Here is a 19,038-nt window from a genome sequence, read left to right as displayed (position 1 = left end):
ACAAGCTAGATGTAGAAGCCGTTGGTTATAAACACTAGGTGTCTAAAAGGCGAATGGATGTGTATACCACCGAAAGAAACAAAACACAATGTCTGATACGGCAAAAGGAGGATTAATAGGGCTGCTAATAATCTCAATTTACATAATGGATTTATGATACAGAGTCAGCAATATTTTTATTTAGTTCGGTGACGATGTCCACAAGAAAGTATATCGTCGCTGTGCGATAGTAATGAAATGCATTATGATTCAAAACTAGTTTTCCTTGGTATACTGAATAACAAGAGAAAAACCGATAAGAGGAAAAGAAGCGAAAAAAAAAGAAAATTATGAAAGGCGAATCAAAGGAAAGGATTTTTTTTTATAATGCTGGGAATGTGCAGAGGATCTGTTATTGAAGCTGCACACAAGCCGTTAACGCATCCCATTCTCGAGTGTTCGAAGCTCTTGTCAAGTGAGCCTAATAGAAGCAAAGCACAGCTTGATAGAGACCGACCGACCGCCACGTCATTATCTGCCAGTGGTGTCTTTGGCTGTCGTATGGAGGGGCCTGTAGTAAGCACACCGCTCTCCAGGGCGTTATCAGCGTTCTTGACCTTTGATCTGCCACATCTCTCTTAAGTAGCTCCGCAAACGGCCTGACGAGACGGAGTTCACCCGGTACCAGTCGTCCCAACGAGGAAAAATCCCTAACAATACCGGAAATCGAACCTGGGTCCTCGACATTCCATCCAGATTCGCTTCCGACCGAGCTAGAAAGTCTGACAGAAGACGTCGGAAAAATTGAGAGACGCACTCCTAGAATCTTAACAGGTCCGTATTGTTGTTGCTGTGGTCTTCAGTTCTGAGACTGGTTTCGTGCAGCTCTCCATGCTACTCTATCCTGTGCAAGCTTCTTCATCTCCCAGTACCTACTGCAACCTACATCCTTCTGAATTTGCTTAGTTTATTGATCTCTTGGTCTCCCTCTACGATTTTTACCCTCCACGCTGCCCTCCAATGCTAAATTTGTGATCCCTTGATGCCTTAAAATATGTCCTACCAACCGATCCCTTCTTCTAGTCAAGTTGTGCCACAAACTTCTCTTCTCCCCAATCCTATTCAATACCTCCTCATTAGTTACGTGATCTACCCACCTTATCTTCAGCATTCTTCTGTAGCACCACATTTCGAAAGCTTCTGTTCTCTTCTTGTCCAAACCGGTTATCGTCCATGTTTCACTTCCATACATGGGTACACTCCATACAAATACTTTCAGAAACGACTTCCTGACACTTAAATCTATACTCGATGTTAACAAATTTCTCTTCTTCAGAAACGCTTTCCTTGCCATTGCCAGTCTACATTTTATATCCTCTCTACTTCGACCATCATCAGTTATTTTGCTCCCCAAATAGCAAAACTCCTTTACTACTTTAAGTGTCCAGGACCGTATACTCGACAGAAATCGTAACAGAGATTCTCAGTGCACTTAAATGAGATCCTCTGGGAGTAAGGAGGCGGATTTCTCTCCAAAATCTGTAGTGTAAAGTTGTAGAGCTAGTATTCTAAAGAAGGAGTAGAACAGTTTACTGATTCTGTCGTTTTTCCATCGCTCGATCCGCGAAGGGAATAGGATAGGGATCGGCTGATACTTGTACAAAATGCTCATCATCATGTACTGCGCAGTGGTCCACGAAGAAAATTTCCTACTCTAGAGTCACTCTAAGATAGCGATTCTGCGACTAAGTCTTACAGCATGTCAACATTCAGCGTTGTTACAAAAATATTTTGAGACATACTTTCTAAGGCAAAAAAAAAAAAAAAAAAAACCAACACGAAGGACATATCAGAATAGAATGAAAATCGGTAGATGCGATGTTCATGTGCAGCCAAACAAATGATTATAATTTCAGAAAAATTGGATGACTCATTAAAGAGAAAGAGCATCAAAAACTTAACAAGTAAACAACTCGTTGGTCCCTTATGCAAGCATTTATTCGGCTTGGCATTGATTGATTGAGTTGTTGGATGTCCTCCTGGGGGACATCGTGCCAAATGTTGTCAAACTGCCGAGTAAGATCGTCAGTATCCTGAAATGACTGGAGGACTCTGGGCATAATACAGCACACGTTCTCAACTGGGAAGAGATCCGGTGACCTTTTTTGGCCAAGGTAGGTTTTGGAAAGCACGAAGGTCAGCATTAGACACTCTAGGCGTTTGCGGACGGGCATTATCTTGCTGAAATATAAGCCCAGAATGGTTTTCCATGAAGGGGAAACAAAACGGGGCGTACAGTATTGTCTGCGTAGCGCTGTGTTGCAAGTGTACCAAGGATGAGAATCAAAGGGGTCCTGCTATCAAAAGAAATGCCGCCCTAGACGATCACTCCTGGTTGTTCGGCCTTATAGTGGGCGACAGTAAGGTTTGTGTCATACTGCTTTCCAGGTCGTCTCCAGACACGTCTTCGATGAAGATAATTATAGTCCAGTCAATGAGATCAAGACCCTTACAGCACATCGTACGTAAGCGATATTCTATTCCCCGTTCTGCTAACGTCCATAGCAATCCATTCAGGGATTCTACTTCATCAAGATGATACCTGCGTGTATACGGCGAGAGTTTCTACTAATCGTTTTAGTGCTTCCCAAACCCTTCCTTGTTCAGCAAAGTCGTCGAATCTCTCCCCAGTTGAGAACGTTTGGATCGTTATGGTCAGGGCCCCTCAACCAGCTCGGGGTTTTGCCGATTGAACGCGCCAATTGGACAGATCTTTGACGAAATCCCTCAGGAGGACAGCCAACAACTATGTCTGTCGATGCCCAGCCGAATGCTTGCGTGAAGGCCAGAGGTAGACAAATAGATTATTTTCTTGCTCAGTTTGTGACGCCCTTTCTCTTGAATAAATCATCCAATTTTTCTGAAACTACTAGCTATACCCGGCGAACTTCGTTCCGCCTTTGAAAATCTTTATACGTTATAGCTGACCTGGCAAACGTTTTGCCATATAAATTATCTCTAATCTATAAGAATAATGTATACGTGTAACACAATGTACACCCGGCGAACATCGTTCCGCCTCTGAAAATCTTTATATGTTATAGCTGACCCGGAAAACGTTGCTTTGCCATATAAATTATCTCTAGTCTATAAGAATAACTTATACGTGTAACACAATACCCGTTGTTGGCGGCAGCGCGTGACACAAATAATAATAATGGCCGAAAATTGTGTATGGGGTGAGAAAAGGCTTAGGGGGGGAAGTCCGGCAGTATCAGTCACTGTTAGTTCTCGTGTTTCTACGGTAAATCGCGCGGATTTAACAATTGCAGCCGATACACGGCTCGTACATCAGCATGCAAACATAGCGGCAGTTTCGTGTCGGAACGTGTTCGCCAGCATTCTGAATAAGACCAAGCACACATGCATCGATTTTATCGTACGTAAAAAATTGTACGATTAAATTCTTTTAGAGAAACAAAGGAGAACATAGGAACTTCTTTATTCCACTAAAAGAATTCGATCGTACGATATACACTCCTGGACATTGAAATAAGAACACCGTGAATTCATTGTCCCAGGAAGGGGAAACTTTATTGACACATTCCTGGGGTCAGAGACGTCACATGATCACACTGACAGAACCACAGGCACATAGACACAGGCAACAGAGCATGCACAATTTCCGCACTAGTACAGTGTATATCCACCTTTCGCAGCAATGCAGGCTGCTATTCTCCCATGGAGACGATAGTAGAGATGCTGGATGTAGTCCTGTGGAACAGCTTGCCATGCCATTTCCACCTGGCGCCTCAGTTGGACCAGCGTTCGTGCTGGACGTGCAGACCGCGTGAGACGACGCTTCATCCAGTCCCAAACATGCTCAATGGGGGACAGATCCGGAGATCTTGCTGGCCAGGGTAGTTGACTTACACCTTCTAGAGCACGTTGGGTGGCACGGGATACATGCGGACGTGCATTGTCCTGTTGGAACAGCAAGTTCCCTTGCCGGTCTAGGAATGGTAGAACGATGGGTTCGATGACGGTTTGGATGTACCGTGCACTATTCAGTGTCCCCTCGACGATCACCAGTGGTGTACGGCCAGTGTAGGAGATCGCTCCCCACACCATGATGCCGGGTGTTGGCCCTGTGTGCCTCGGTCGTATGCAGTCCTGATTGTGGCGCTCACCTGCACGGCGCCAAACACGCATACGACCATCATTGGCACCAAGGCAGAAGCGACTCTCATCGCTGAAGACGACACGTCTCCATTCGCCCCTCCATTCACGCCTGTCGCGACACCACTGGAGGCGGGCTGCACGATGTTGGGGCGTGAGCGGAAGACGGCCTAACGGTGTGCGGGACCGTAGCCCAGCTTCACGGAGACGGTTGCGAATGGTCCTCGCCGATACCCCAGGAGCAACAGTGTACCTAATTTGCTGGGAAGTGGCGGTGCGGTCCCCTACGGCACTGCGTAGGATCCTACGGTCTTGGCGTGCATCCGTGGGTCGCTGCGGTCCGGTCCCAGGTCGACGGGCACGTGCACCTTCCGCCGACCACTGGCGACAACGTCGATGTACTGTGGAGACCTCACGCCCCACGTGTTGAGCAATTCGGCGGTACGTCCACCCGGCCTCCCGCATGCCCACTATACGCCCTCGCTCAAAGTCCGTCAACTGCACATACGGTTCACGTCCACGCTGTCGCGGCATGCTACCAGTGTTAAAGACTGCGATGGAGCTCCGTGTGCCACGGCAAACTGGCTGACACTGACGGCGGCGGTGCACAAATGCTGCGCAGCTAGCGCTATTCGACGGCCAACACCGCGGTTCCTGGTGTGTCCGCTGTGCCGTGCGTGTGATCATTGCTTGTACAGCCCTCTCGCAGTGTATGGTGGGTCTGACACACCGGTGTCAATGTGTTCTTTTTTCCATTTCCAGGAGTGTATTTCCGTACGATAGAAATCGATGCGTGTGCGCTAGGCCTAAACGGCGGTTTGGTGGATGACGCGTACTACCTAGTTAAACTTACCGGTCTCGTTACGTCGATTCAAAGAGGGATATTCGAGTCGTGGCCTTTGGTACGTTTTCTTCAATTACCTATCTATCGAATAGTGAAAGACCATCACCGGTAGACACCTGGCGGGGATAACTGATCAAGCGATAATTGATCATAAAAAAATAAACAGTTCTTTCCAAAAAAGTAAGAAAAAAATTTTTGGGGTGGTCAACCCTTATCACTTAGGCGCGCGAAAAATAGATTACGACCGATTCTCAGACATACGTGTTAAATTTCATCAGAGTTCAGAATGAGATTTTCACTCTGCAGCGGAGTGTGCGCTGATATGAAACTTCCTGGCAGATTAAAACTGTGTGCCGGACCGAGACTCGAACTCGGCTAAGCCATGTCTCCACAATATCCTTTCTTTCAGGAGTGCTAGTTCTGCAAGGTTCGCAGGAGAGCTTCTGTAAAGTTTGGAATGTAGGAGACGAGGTACTGGCAAAAGTGAATCTGTGAGGACGGGGCGTGAGTCGTTCTTGGGTAGATCAGTTGGTAGAGCACTTGCCCGCGAAAGGCAAAGGTCCCGAGTTCGAGTCTCGGGCCGGCACACAGTTTTAATCTGCCAGGAAGTTTCATCAGAATTGATCGAGCCGTTTCGGAGGAATATGGCAACTAACACTGTGACACGAGAATTTTATATATAAGGACAATCATTCGTTTGTCTGTACACGTACATCACATCTGCCGATTTCCGTCCGATTGGGATAATTTCTTCGAGTTCGCCTTTTTCAGGATATGTGATACAATACTCTACATTATCTGGAATGAATGTAAAAACCAAGATTTAAAATAGTTTCTCTCTTTTTTTTTATTTTTGTGTATTGGTCTGCTTCCTACCGATGTCACTATGACACTCTTACGAAAAATTAATAAAATGTGATACTGAAGCCGTCCTATATCAGGCTAAAATACTTAGAGATGGAGCTGAACCTGTTGCTGGTCACTGGTAAGGATTAGCCACGCTCTATAAGCTTAAGATCTGCAATTCAACAAATCGTTTAGCAGACACAAAACTTTTTTTAAAAAATGGACCACATCAATGCCACGGTCAGATAAAGTAGGTGGCGGGTCAACCCGCACACTATTTACTGCCTTCTGGTGATGGTCGCTAGAATGAGCACCTATTCATCTCTATTCCACTTACGCACCTTTTTACCTCGTTACGACAGCGCAACGCATCAATCGGCATTCTACGTCACAGTGGACACTGCCCATCAAGTCTTAGCCGATCTTACGAAGATCACATCGCAAGGAATTTTTTTCTTGTAACACGGAAGATATTGTACTTCATGGGACCAAAGTACATTCTCAATGTAGATTTATCACTGGGAAATCAGTCTGAATGTTTCAGGCATATGAGTGCCATTTGTAGTAGATGTTGTTCACAAGGCGCAGGGTTGTGTTGGCACAGTTTTCACCCTCTCCTTTCTATCTCACTATCATCAAAACTACAGCACGAAAGTACACTCTGTACGCAGTAGTCAAACGATACTACAGATACTCACCTGAGACGACTAACATGCAAGTCGCCGACATGAAAGACTTAACCAGGCAAAAGTGAACAAGTGCATGAAAAAGTACGATAACATTCTGCTGTACTCCTACATCTAATGCGACCATTCGATCTATTCCAAATAATTTCTTCGTATGAAAAGTGGTTTGTGAAATATAACCTACATTTTTCGCAATAAAATTAGGTTCACACACAACATAAAAAACACTTTGAGCCACTACGTAAAATTGCTTGAAATTATCCGCCCCTTTCCATATCAGTCTTTTTACTTGTATTTAACATTACCATCTATATTCAAGTGGCTCAAGCTTTCGTATTTGGTTTCCCATCTAGACATTATCCTGTACTTTAGTAACATCCATCTCTTCTTCATACTGACGTAATATATGAAAGAACTGCATGTTTTAATGTTGACATGTTTTTAGGAAATCCTTTCAAACAATTGAGATAGTTTCATTGAATCAAGTGGTCAAAACACCTTGATTCTGATAATCCGTTTTACTGACAAGATGAAATTCTAATTAGTATTGATTAATTAAAACAGCCATAATTCTAGTAATATTATGCCTACATAAAATCAGATTCCAGTCTCGTAATCGCCCGATCAAACGAAATATACAATATCAATGTTCAGTTTTTATTTTGTCATTCTTCTAGCGGTTTTTGTTTCCGGATGTTTTTAGCCCTTCCAACCCACTTTCAACACGGTTCAACCACTCAATACTACTATATAAAGACAAGTAGTTGTTCAATATTTTTAATAAAAATCTCTAAAAATTTACACTGAAGAGCCAAAGAAACTGGTCAACCTGCCTAACATCGTGTAGAGCCCCCGTGAGCACGCAGAAGTTCCGCAACACCACATGGAATGGACTCGACTAATATCTGAAGTAGTGCTGAAGGAAATTGACACAGGGCTGCCCATTAATCCGCAAGAGTACGAGCGGGTGGAGATCTCTTCTGAACAGCACGTTGCAAGGAGTCCCAGATATACTCAATAATACAAAATTGTTGAGGCTTTCGTGGCCACTTGTTGACAAACTGCCTGTTGGCTTCTGTCTCGGGTTCTTCGGCCGACGTTCATCTAATGATTTTTCTGACGTTTCGCCAGCACGAGTGGCTGGCATTGTCAAAGCTTCACCCTCCATTGCCGGTGGTGAACTGGAGCCGAGATCGCGGGCGCGCCAACGTCCGAGGGCTTCTCCGCGGTCATTTCCGGTGCGGTTCTCCTCTTGCTACCTGCGACGGTCGTTCGCTGCAGTACGGGAAGCCAGGATCCGTTTACCTTAAGGCTTTCCTCTTTCTTGTTCAAACTGTTCGCGTGTTTTTGTATTTCTACAGCTTCTCTGAACAAGCGCGTGTGATAGTGGTTCTCTACAGCCAGAACTTCCGTGTCGGCGAATTTTATTACGTGGTCGGTCTCATTCAGTGCGTGTTCTGCCACAGCCGATTTCTCCACCTGCCCCAACCTGCAATGTCGCTTATGCTCCTTGATCCTGGTGTTAATGGATCGTCCGGTCATTCCGACATAAACTTTTCCGCATGTGCATGGTATGCGGTATATTCCCGACATTGCAAGTGGGTCTCTTTTCTCCTTCGCCGATCTAAGACACTCTTTGATCTTCCTTGTCGGTTTGAAAATCGTCTTTAATGTTTGCGCAATATACGGCCGATTCTGTCCGTTACTCTGGGAATGTATGGCAGAAAGGCCGTACCCGACATTTCTTTTTCTGGTTCCTTACTTGGCCGAGTGTTTGGCTCAGTTACACTTCTAATATAATTTGTGGAGTACCCATTGCTCCTCAGGACAGTTTCCAGGTGTTGCATTTCTCGTTTGAGGTGTTGCGGCTCACATATTCGTCCTGCTCTCGTTACGAGCGTACCGCGGAGAAGCCCTCGGACGTTGGCGCGCCAGGTACATATAGTCTGCGCCCGCGAGCTCGGCTCCAATTCACCACCGGCAATGGAGGGTGAAGCTTTGACAATGCCAGCCACTCGTGCTGGCGAAACGTCAGAAAAATCATTAGATGAACGTCGGCCGAAGAACCCGAGACAGAAGCCAACAGGCAGTTTGTCATACTCAATAATGTTCATATCTGGGGAGTTTGGTGGCCAGGGGAAGTGTTTAAACTCAGAAGACTGTTCCTGGAGCCACTCTGTAGCAATTCTGGACGTTAGGGATGTCGCATTGTCCTGTTGGAATCGCCCGAGTCCGTCGGAATGCACAATGGACAGGAATGGGTGCAGGTGATCAGACAGGATGCTTACGTACGTGTCACCTGTCAGAGTCGTATCAGGACGTATCAGGGGTCCCATATCACTCAAATTGCACACGCCCCACACCATTACAGAGCCTCCACTGGCTTGAACAGTCCCCTGCTGACATGCAGGGCCCATAGATTCTTGAGGTTGTCTCCATACCCGTACACGTCCATCCGCTAGATACAATTTGAAACGAAACTCGTCGTACCCGGCAACATGGTTCCAGTCATCAACAGTCCAATGTCGGTGATGACGGTGCCCAGGTGAGGCATAGAGCTTTGTGTCGTACAGTCATCAAGGGAACACGGGTGGGCTTCGGATCCGAAAGCCCATATCGATGATGTTTCGTTGAATGGTTCGCACGCTGACACACTTGTTGGTGGCCCTGAATTGAAATCTGCAGCAATTTTCGAAAGAGTTGCACTTCTGCCACGTTGAACGATTCTCTTCAGTCGTCGTTGGTTCCGTTCTCACCGGCCGCAGCGATGTGGGAAACTTGACGTTTTACCGGATTCCTGATACGGAACACTCGTGATATGGTCGTACGGGAAAATCCCCACTTCATCGCTACCTCGGAGATGCTGTGTCCCATCGCTCGTGCACCGACTATATCACGATCCAACTCACTAAAATCTCGATACCCTGCCTTTGTAGCAGCTGTAGCCGATCTAACAACTGCGGCACACAGTCGTCTTGTACAGGCGTTGCCGATAGCAGCGCCGTATTCTACCTGTTTCATATTTCCGTATTTGAATACGCATGCCTATACCGGTTTCTTTGGCTCTTCAGTGTATGCGTGTAATATACAAGAGAAATGGTCAGTATTCGGGGACATGACAAGAACGATAATTTGAAACAAAAATGTCTATTTATCATAAGCTCTAAAATGGATACCTTAAATCCTGTGAACACTTGCTCACTAGAAAAGATGTGTTTCGCAGTAGCGAAAGCGAACAAGTGGTCATAGCTTTTAAGGCATGCACTTCAGAACCCATTCTTGCTAGACTCGCACGTTTCTCACATGACATACTGAAAGCTTTGCCTCAAAGAAATTAAGTAGAAGCGTCTCGTTGAGTACCATGTTTCAATCCAAATATGAAAAGCAAATTACTTTCAGTGAAAGAGATTTTTTTCGTTGTGTCGTAGATGATGTAGTGCTCAAAGCTCTTAAGGTATACGTGTTAGATCCCATGTTTCTTAGACTTTTCTGACTTGAGTTATCGTTCCTCTCATGTCCGTTAATATTCACCATTCCTACTGGAATACCCTGTATAAAGGGGAAACGTCGTTACCAAAAACTTCGCAAAGTTCTCGATCGATATATATTTTTAAAATATATAGATATACATGTAATATATAAAGGGGGAATGTTGTTAACAAAATCTCGACAAGCTCTGGACCGATTTGTTTCAAATTTTGCATGATACGCAAATAAACATTCAGACGGACTTAGGATGTGTGGTTTTTTAAACCGGCGATTTACAGTCTTTTGTTAAAGCCGACTACGATAAAGGAAACGCTGAGGTTTTTAAAAGTGCGGTTTCGTTTTCTTCCTCGTAGAAAGTTTCAGCCAGAATAACAGGACATGTAAACCATTGGAAAAATTGTTTCTCCCATAGTCATACATCAAAGAAAGATTAGCGTCACCCCGGCTCTCACAACTCCTGAAGATCGACGTTGACTGTGGATATTGTATCACAGACATAGTTTCTTGAACCATAGATGTCACTAAACCCGCCCAGAGATGTAAACAACCATGCATATTAGATGCAGGGGCTCCGACAGCCGATGAGTTCCAGTAATTCCATCAGGAAGGAGGTACACGGCTCGCGTTGTCTATAGTTCAGCCATGCGAAGACGGTCAACACCGCGGTTCGGTCGCGTCCGCATCGTTACTTTGTGCCAGGAAGGGCTCTCAACAAGGGAAGTGTCCAGGCATCTCGGAGTGAACCAAAGCGATGTTGTTCGGACGTGGAGGAGATACAGAGAGACAGGAACTGTCGATGATATGCCTCGCTCAGGCCGCCCAAGGGCTACTACTGCAGTGAATGACCGCTACCTACGGATTATGGCTCGAAGGAACCCTGACAGCAACGCCACCATGTTGAATAATGCTTTTCGCGCAACCACAGGAAGTGGTGTTACGACTCAAACTGTGCGCAGTAGGCTGCATGGTGCGCAGTTTCACTCCCGACGTCCATGGCAAGGTCCATCTTTGCAATCACGACACTACGCAGCGCGGTACAGCTCGATCCAACAAAATGTCGAATGGACCGCTCAAGATTGGCATCACGTTCTCTTCGCCGATGTGTGTCTCATATGCCTTCAACAAGACAGACGTCGGACACGTGTTTGGAGGCAACTTGGTCAGGCTGAACGCCTTAGACACACCGTCCAGCGAGTGCAGCAAGGTGGAGGTTCCTTCTGTTAGGGGGTGGCATTATGTGGGGGCCGACTTACGCCGCTGGTGGTCATGTATGGTGCCGTAACGGCTGTACGATACGTGAATGCCATCTTCTGAACGACAGTGCAACGATATCGACAGCATATTGGCAAGGCATTCGTCTTCATGGACGACAATTCGCTGCCCCATCGTGCATATCTTGTGAATGACTTCCGTCAGGATAACGACACCGCTCGACTTGAGTGGCCAGAATGTTCTCCAGACATGAACCCAAACGGAACTTGCCCGAGATGGATTGAAAAGGGCTGTTTATGGACGAAGTGACCCACCAAACGCTCTGAGGGATCTAAGCCGAATCGCCGTTGAGGAGTGGAACAATCTGGACCAAGAGTGCCTTGATGAACTTGTGGATAGTATGCCGGGACGAATACAGGCATGCATCAGTGCAAGAGGACGAGCTGCTGGGACTTCTAGGCACCGCTGTGTACAGCAATGTGGACCACCACCTCAGGTGGTCTCGCTGAATGGTAATACAACATGCAATGTGTGGTTTTCATGAGCTATAAAAAGGTCGGAAATGATGTTTATGTTGATCTGTGTTCCAATTTTCTGTACAGGTTTCGGAACTTTCGGAACTGATGTGATACAAAACGTTATTTGATGTGTGTAAATTCTTTCTCCTTATATAAAGTATCGAACTAAAATTGTATGCAGAACTAGTTGCTGTTTTCTTTTATTCCTCGACATCCGTTTTATCAAACCTAGAAAGTTATATTTGTGACTTATCGACTTGCGATTAGAACACTTCTACAAAATGTGAACTGTCCCAAACCTTATAATGCAGATTAAAACCTTCCAAAACAGTCTGATGTGAACTAGCAACCTCACAGATCCAGCAGATAAAGAAGTCTCTCTCGTATCCCGTACACCAATGATCCCAACCGATGTACCCACTCATTTCAAGCGATTTCAGTAAAAATGAACGAGGCGCTACGTCAAAAAGAGGGGTAAGAGGACAGAGAGGGGTTAGAGGAAAGGGATATAGACAGGGTGGGAGGAGGAGATGGATAGGGATAAGGGGGAGGAGAGAGAGAGCGGAAGGGGGGGAGGGGGAGGAGATTGACAGACAGAGTGGGGAGGAGTTTAGGAGATATGTATTCAGTGCCCATACATATTTATAAATTGTGAAACATTGATGTGTTCGCTAGTGTCGTGTAAATATTATTTGCAGTAAACAACTGGCAATTCGTGAAGGACAGCTAACACCATGTGCACTGAATTGCCCATATAACTTAATATTATAAAAGCACTCCCTCTTCAGGCCACGAGTGGCCTACCGGGACTGTCCGACCGCCGTGTCATCCTCACAGGAGGATACTGATAGGAGGGACGTGGGGTCAGCATACCGCCCTCCCGGTAGTTATGATGGTATTCTGGACCGAAGCCGCTACTATTCGGTCGAACAGCTCCTCAATTGGCATCACGAGGCTGAGTGCACCCCGAAAAATGGCAAAAGCGCATGGCGGCCCGAATGGTCACCTATCCAAGTGCCGACCACGCCCGACAGCGCTTAACTTCGGTGATCTCACGGGAACCGGTGTATCCACTGCGGCAAGGCCGTTGCCAACTTAATATTATACGAAACTTGGGGCAGCAGCTGCAGGGAGTCATGGTACGAAATCGACTAATGAAGGAAGATTGGTTCAAATGGCTCTGAGCACTATGGGACTCAACTGCTGTGGTCATCAGTCCCCTAGAACTACTTAAACCTAACTAACCTAAGGACATCACACACATCCATGCCCGAGGCAGGATTCGAACCTGCGACCGTAGCAGTCGCACGGTTCCGGACTGCGCGCCTAGAACCACGAGACCACCGCGGCCGGCCAATGAAGGAAGAGGCCGCTTCGATGCTGCAGGTGTTCATGTTGTTCAAGATGGCGCTGTATTGCTTCTGCCTGGTGTAAACACGTGCACGGAGATTTTTTAGTGCGGCTCTCCTCTGTTACTATTTTTGTATGAACAATAAAGAACAATCATTACTCATTGCTGCTGTTCGTTACTTCATAAAGTTACGATCATGTGAATCCATGAATCCATAGTCCTGCAACTATGTACAACCAGTAACCACAAGATAAGTACATTACGTAATTAAAGTATCCGGACACCCCCCCCCCCCCCCCACCCAAAAAAATACGTTTTTCATATCAGGTGCATTGTGCTGCCACCTACTGCCAGGTACTCCATATCAGCGACCTCAGTAGTCTTAAGACATCGTGATAGAGCAGAATGGGGTGCTCCGCAGAACTGACGGAGTTCGAACGTGGTCGGGTGATTGGGTGTCACTTGTGTCATACGTCTGTACGCGAGATTTCCACACCCCTATACATCCCTACGTCATCTGTTTCCGATGTGATAGCGAAGTGGAAACGTGAAGGGACACGTACAGCACAAACGCGTACATGCCGACCTCGTCTGTTGATTGAAATGGAAAGGCGACAGTTGAAGAGGGTCGTTATGTGCAATAGGCAGATATCTATCAGCACCATCACACAGGAATTCCAAACTGCATCCACTGCAAGTACTATGACAGTTAGACGGGTGGTGAGAAAACTTGGATTTCATGTTCGAGCGGCTGCTCATAAGCCACAAATCACACCGGAAAATGCCAAACGAAGCCCTGCTTGGTGCAAGGAGCGTAAACATTGGACGATTGAACAGTGGAAAAACGATGTGTGGAGTGACGAATCACGGTACACAATATGGCGATCCGATGGCGGGGTGTGTGTACGGCGAATGCTCGGTGAACGTCATCTGCCAGCGTGTGTAGCGCCAACAGTAAAATTCGGAGGTGGTGGTGTTATGGTGTGGTCGTTATTTTCATGGAGGGGGCTTGCACCCCTTATTGTTTTGCGTGGCACTATCACAACACAGGCCTACATTGCTGTTTTAAGCACCTTCTTGCTTCCCACTGTTGAAGAGCAATTCGGGGATGGCGATTGCATCTTTCAACACGATCGAGCACCTGTTCATAATGCACGGCCTGTAGTGGAGTGGTTACACGACAGTAATATCCCTGTAATAGACTGGCTGCACAGAGTCCTGACCTAAAACCTATAGAACACCTTTGGGATGTTTTGGAACGCCGACTTCGCGCCAGGCCTCACCGACCTACATCGATACCTCTTCTCAGTGCAGCACTCCGCGAAGAATGGGTTGCCATTTCCCAAGAAACCTTCCAGCACCTGATTGAATGTATGGCTGCGAGAGTGGGAGCTGTGATCAAAGCTAAGGGTGGGCCAACGCCATAGTGAATTCCAGCACTACCGATGGAGGGCGCCACGGACTTGTAGGTCATTTTCAGCCTGGTGTCCGGATACTTTTGATCACATAGTGTATATCCACAGTAGTCGTGGATTTGAGATTTTCCAATATCAGGGCGAGCTCATGGTAATGCTGTTTTAAATTAATACTGGTAGATCTCAAAGGCAAGTGGCAAATCTTACTGACTAGAGGAAGACTTACAAATTATTATTGTATTTACAAAGGGTACTACAGTTTGTGACCATCGGGTTAACCTGGGCGTCAACGTTCACTAATGCCGGTGGAAGAAATGGTTTTTTTTTATGTGAAGGGAAACACAGGAAATTTGACCAGCTCTTTAGAGATTGGAATATTTTGTGAGGATTGTCAGCCTGTTAGCTGCAGAATTGTATTGTTTGCACGTAAATCTGACACCGGCTGCTGAGGTTTCGATCGCGAGAGGGCAGCACGTGCGGCGTTTCTGTCCTCTGTGGGCAGTTTTTCTGGACACTGTCGGTAACAGAGCTCTCACGCTAATTCGGCCATCGGGGCGCACGCGCCTCGCGTGTCTGTGGAGATGTCTGGAGCACTTAGCCGCCTGCCGTCATGGGCGGAACCCGCGCTCCTAATGGCTTGACAGTGAGTGCCTCTTTGCGTGGCAGCCGCTCTAACAGTGCAGTGGAAAAAAACGTTAAACACAGCCAAATTACGAGGCGCTGGGCGACCAGGGAGTCTCTTCTAAAACAGAGACCACGACAGGCAGCTTTGATCGTGTTAGTGACGGCTCTACGACAATTTTCATCTCTCTGACTTCCACGTCTCACTTATTTTCCTCCCATTTGTATACTTTTTTCCTTTATGGATGCGGCAGAGCCCTCGAGGGAATAAAGACGACTGTCTGTGTTGTAGTTCCGCGGCAGTGTTTCGACCCACATCGGAGGGCGAGGGGCTACTTGCCCAGTTCATTAGCCATGAGGATGGTACGCCTCCGACAACGTTGCTGACTACAGGGCAGAGGACCCGGCTTCGATTACCGGTAGAGGCTACGATTTGCTCTGACAAGTCAGACTTATGAGGACAATAGAGAAGCTGCTTAAAAGAAAAGCAATGCTGAGTATGCTGAACGGCCGGTAGAATGATATGCCGGTGACGCGGCTCCCAACGGACGGCCACATGATGCCGTTGCCAGGTGGACGCCTCAGCGGTCGGTTTGCAGGGCGTGGCACACTATGTCACCTCCAGGAACATACATTCACCACCTATAATAACGAGAGAGAGAATTTTGGCGGTGTCAGAATATAGTCGACATTGAAGCGTCAGAGTGCACTGATCTTGGATTCGTGGTTGTCTGCCTTGGTTCGTCCTTACATTGCTTGTGGAGGGTACTGACGCATAGTCGCGCGAAAATGGTCTCTAAATTGACAGTAGATCAGCGCAATAATCTCGATTTCCGCCCGAAATGGAAATGTCTCGTAAGAAAAGTTTTGAGCCGTTAACGGAAGCTTTCAGTAATAATGAATTATCACGCACGTAAATATCTGAAAGACGTAAATTTTTTGTCTAAAGATCAGAAATGAAGTGAAGATGACGATCATCAACGTCACCAAGCTAATACGTAAACGTTTAGAAAATTTGTACATGTTATGGGAAGATCGACGTCTGTAAATTTGAAAGATCACAGACTTTTCTTGACGACTTCAATAAGAAAAAAGTAAACGCAATGTTCACTGAAATAAGAGAACAATCGAAAAAACTTCCGATCTGACATAACTTTATCGCGTGCTATTTTTCTGTACCACACTAAAATAAGTTGAGAAGACATGGCATAATCAAATGGAATAATATGAATGAGCGGAAAGAAATTGGAGCAATACTGATGTTATTTGCGTGGGTACCTCTGGGCCAAATACTGTTAGAATTAAGTGAGGCTCTGTCTATCCCAGCTGATGGAACGCGACGACGGAAATAAGTTTTGTGCGAAACTGTTTTACCAGAAGGATGCTTGCGTCAGTTTGATCACGTTTCTTGCTCGCCAAATTTTGCTTCACGGAACTTTTAACTCTTCACGAATGAGCGCATATTAGCTGGAAAAGAAAGAAAGGAAGGGCGAGGTATGCCAAAAAAATAGGCCATGTGCTCTTCAAGGAAACCACGAGAAACGTAAATCTGAAGAGCCGGGGAGAGATTCATGCCCCTTCCTCCGAACTTTTAGTGCAATATCTTAACTACAGCATCACCGTTGTGGGTGGCTGTGGGGGAGGTGACAGCGAAAACGAGTCTGTTACAAAGGATAACAGTGATGGGCCGCAACACTACTTCAATACACGAACGAAATATTGTATAATTAACACAAGCGTGGAGTGTGCTAAATGACATATGAGTTAACTGTTTGTTGTTACCCACAGTTCACACACAGACTCGTTATTTCTCATGCTTTGAAAGCTGTTTCACTATCTGAGAACCATCGCGTCTTCGATATGATATGTGTTTGTTCGATAAAAAGATTAGCGCATGACAGTGCGGAAAACTGAGATGATGATAAATGGTCAACACTTCTGGAGAGTGTACGAAAATCATTTTGTTCGGGCACTAGACAATAGTATCACATGTCACTTCTGTAATTACACTCCTGGAAATGGAAAAAAGAACACATTGACACCGGTGTGTCAGACCCACCATACTTGCTCCGGACACTGCGAGAGGGCTGTACAAGCAATGATCACACACACGGCACAGCGGACACACCAGGAACCGCGGTGTTGGCCGTCGAATGGCGCTAGCTGCGCAGCATTTGTGCACCGCCGCCGTCAGTGTCAGCCAGTTTGCCGTGGCATACGGAGCTCCATCGCAGTCTTTAACACTGGTAGCATGCCGCGACAGCGTGGACGTGAACCGTATGTGCAGTTGACGGACTTTGAGCGAGAGCGTATAGTGGGCATGCGGGAGGCCGGGTGGACGTACCGCCGAATTGCTCAACACGTGGGGCGTGAGGTCTCCACAGTACATCGATGTTGTCGCCAGTGGTCGGCGGAAGGTGCACGTGCCCGTCGACCTGGGACCGGACCGCAGCGACGCACGGATGCACGCCAAGACCGTAGGATCCTACGCAGTGCCGTAGGGGACCGCACCGCCACTTCCCAGCAAATTAGGGACACTGTTGCTCCTGGGGTATCGGCGAGGACCATTCGCAACCGTCTCCATGAAGCTGGGCTACGGTCCCGCACACCGTTAGGCCGTCTTCCGCTCACGCCCCAACATCGTGCAGCCCGCCTCCAGTGGTGTCGCGACAGGCGTGAATGGAGGGACGAATGGAGACGTGTCGTCTTCAGCGATGAGAGTCGCTTCTGCCTTGGTGCCAATGATGGTCGTATGCGTGTTTGGCGCCGTGCAGGTGAGTGCCACAATCAGGACTGCATACGACCGAGGCACACAGGGCCAACACCCGGCATCATGGTGTGGGGAGCGATCTCCTACACTGGCCGTACACCACTGGTGATCGTCGAGGGGACACTGAATAGTGCACGGTACATCCAAACCGTCATCGAACCCATCGTTCTAGCATTCCTAGACCGGCAAGGGAACTTGCTGTTCCAACAGGACAATGCACGTCCGCATGTATCCCGTGCCACCCAACGTGCTCTAGAAGGTGTAAGTCAACTACCCTGGCCAGCAAGATCTCCGGATCTGTCCCCCATTGAGCATGTTTGGGACTGGATGAAGCGTCGTCTCACGCGGTCTGCACGTCCAGCACGAACGCTGGTCCAACTGAGGCGCCAGGTGGAAATGGCATGGCAAGCCGTTCCACAGGACTACATCCAGCATCTCTACGATCGTCTCCATGGGAGAATAGCAGCCTGCATTGCTGCGAAAGGTGGATATACACTGTACTAGTGCCGACATTGTGCATGCTCTGTTGCCTGTGTCTATGTGCCTGTGGTTCTGTCAGTGTGATCATGTGATGTATCTGACCCCAGGAATGTGCCAATAAAGTTTCCCCTTCCTGGGACAATGAATTCACGGTGTTCTTATTTCAATTTCCAGGAGTGTATTTTGTAGTGAGAAGAAGTTGAAGTTGTACTTAACAGTGGATTTGAAACTGCATTGTTAATTGGTGGAATTATAAAATATAGGCTTGATGTTTGTACGGTGTATCACGTATGTAGACTTGTTGAATGACATATTGCCTGAGTGAACGACTCTGTTGTTACCTATCATTACCTATTATGTTTTAGATCTGCTGGCGGCAATGTTTATTTGCTAAAACTGCTGGCGATTGGCAGCTGGATCCAGTATGGGAGTTTCATTGCAGAATAATGTCATGGCTGGAACATTTGCGCAGCACAAAATAATGGAGGGCCAGGACAATGGGTTCAGCAGACTAACGTAGCTAGAAGTCAGACTTTGGAAAACAACATGCTTAGATTGTTCAATCAACGGTCAGATTTATACATAAAGGGAATCACTGTTAAAAAACAAGTACTGCCCCATAATGGTTCATGGGAATCATTAACAGAA

The sequence above is a fragment of the Schistocerca nitens genome, chromosome 1 (genome assembly GCF_023898315.1).
Source record: "Schistocerca nitens isolate TAMUIC-IGC-003100 chromosome 1, iqSchNite1.1, whole genome shotgun sequence".
Taxonomy (NCBI): Eukaryota; Metazoa; Arthropoda; class Insecta; order Orthoptera; family Acrididae; genus Schistocerca; species Schistocerca nitens.
Note: the sequence above shows the minus strand (reverse complement) of the source record.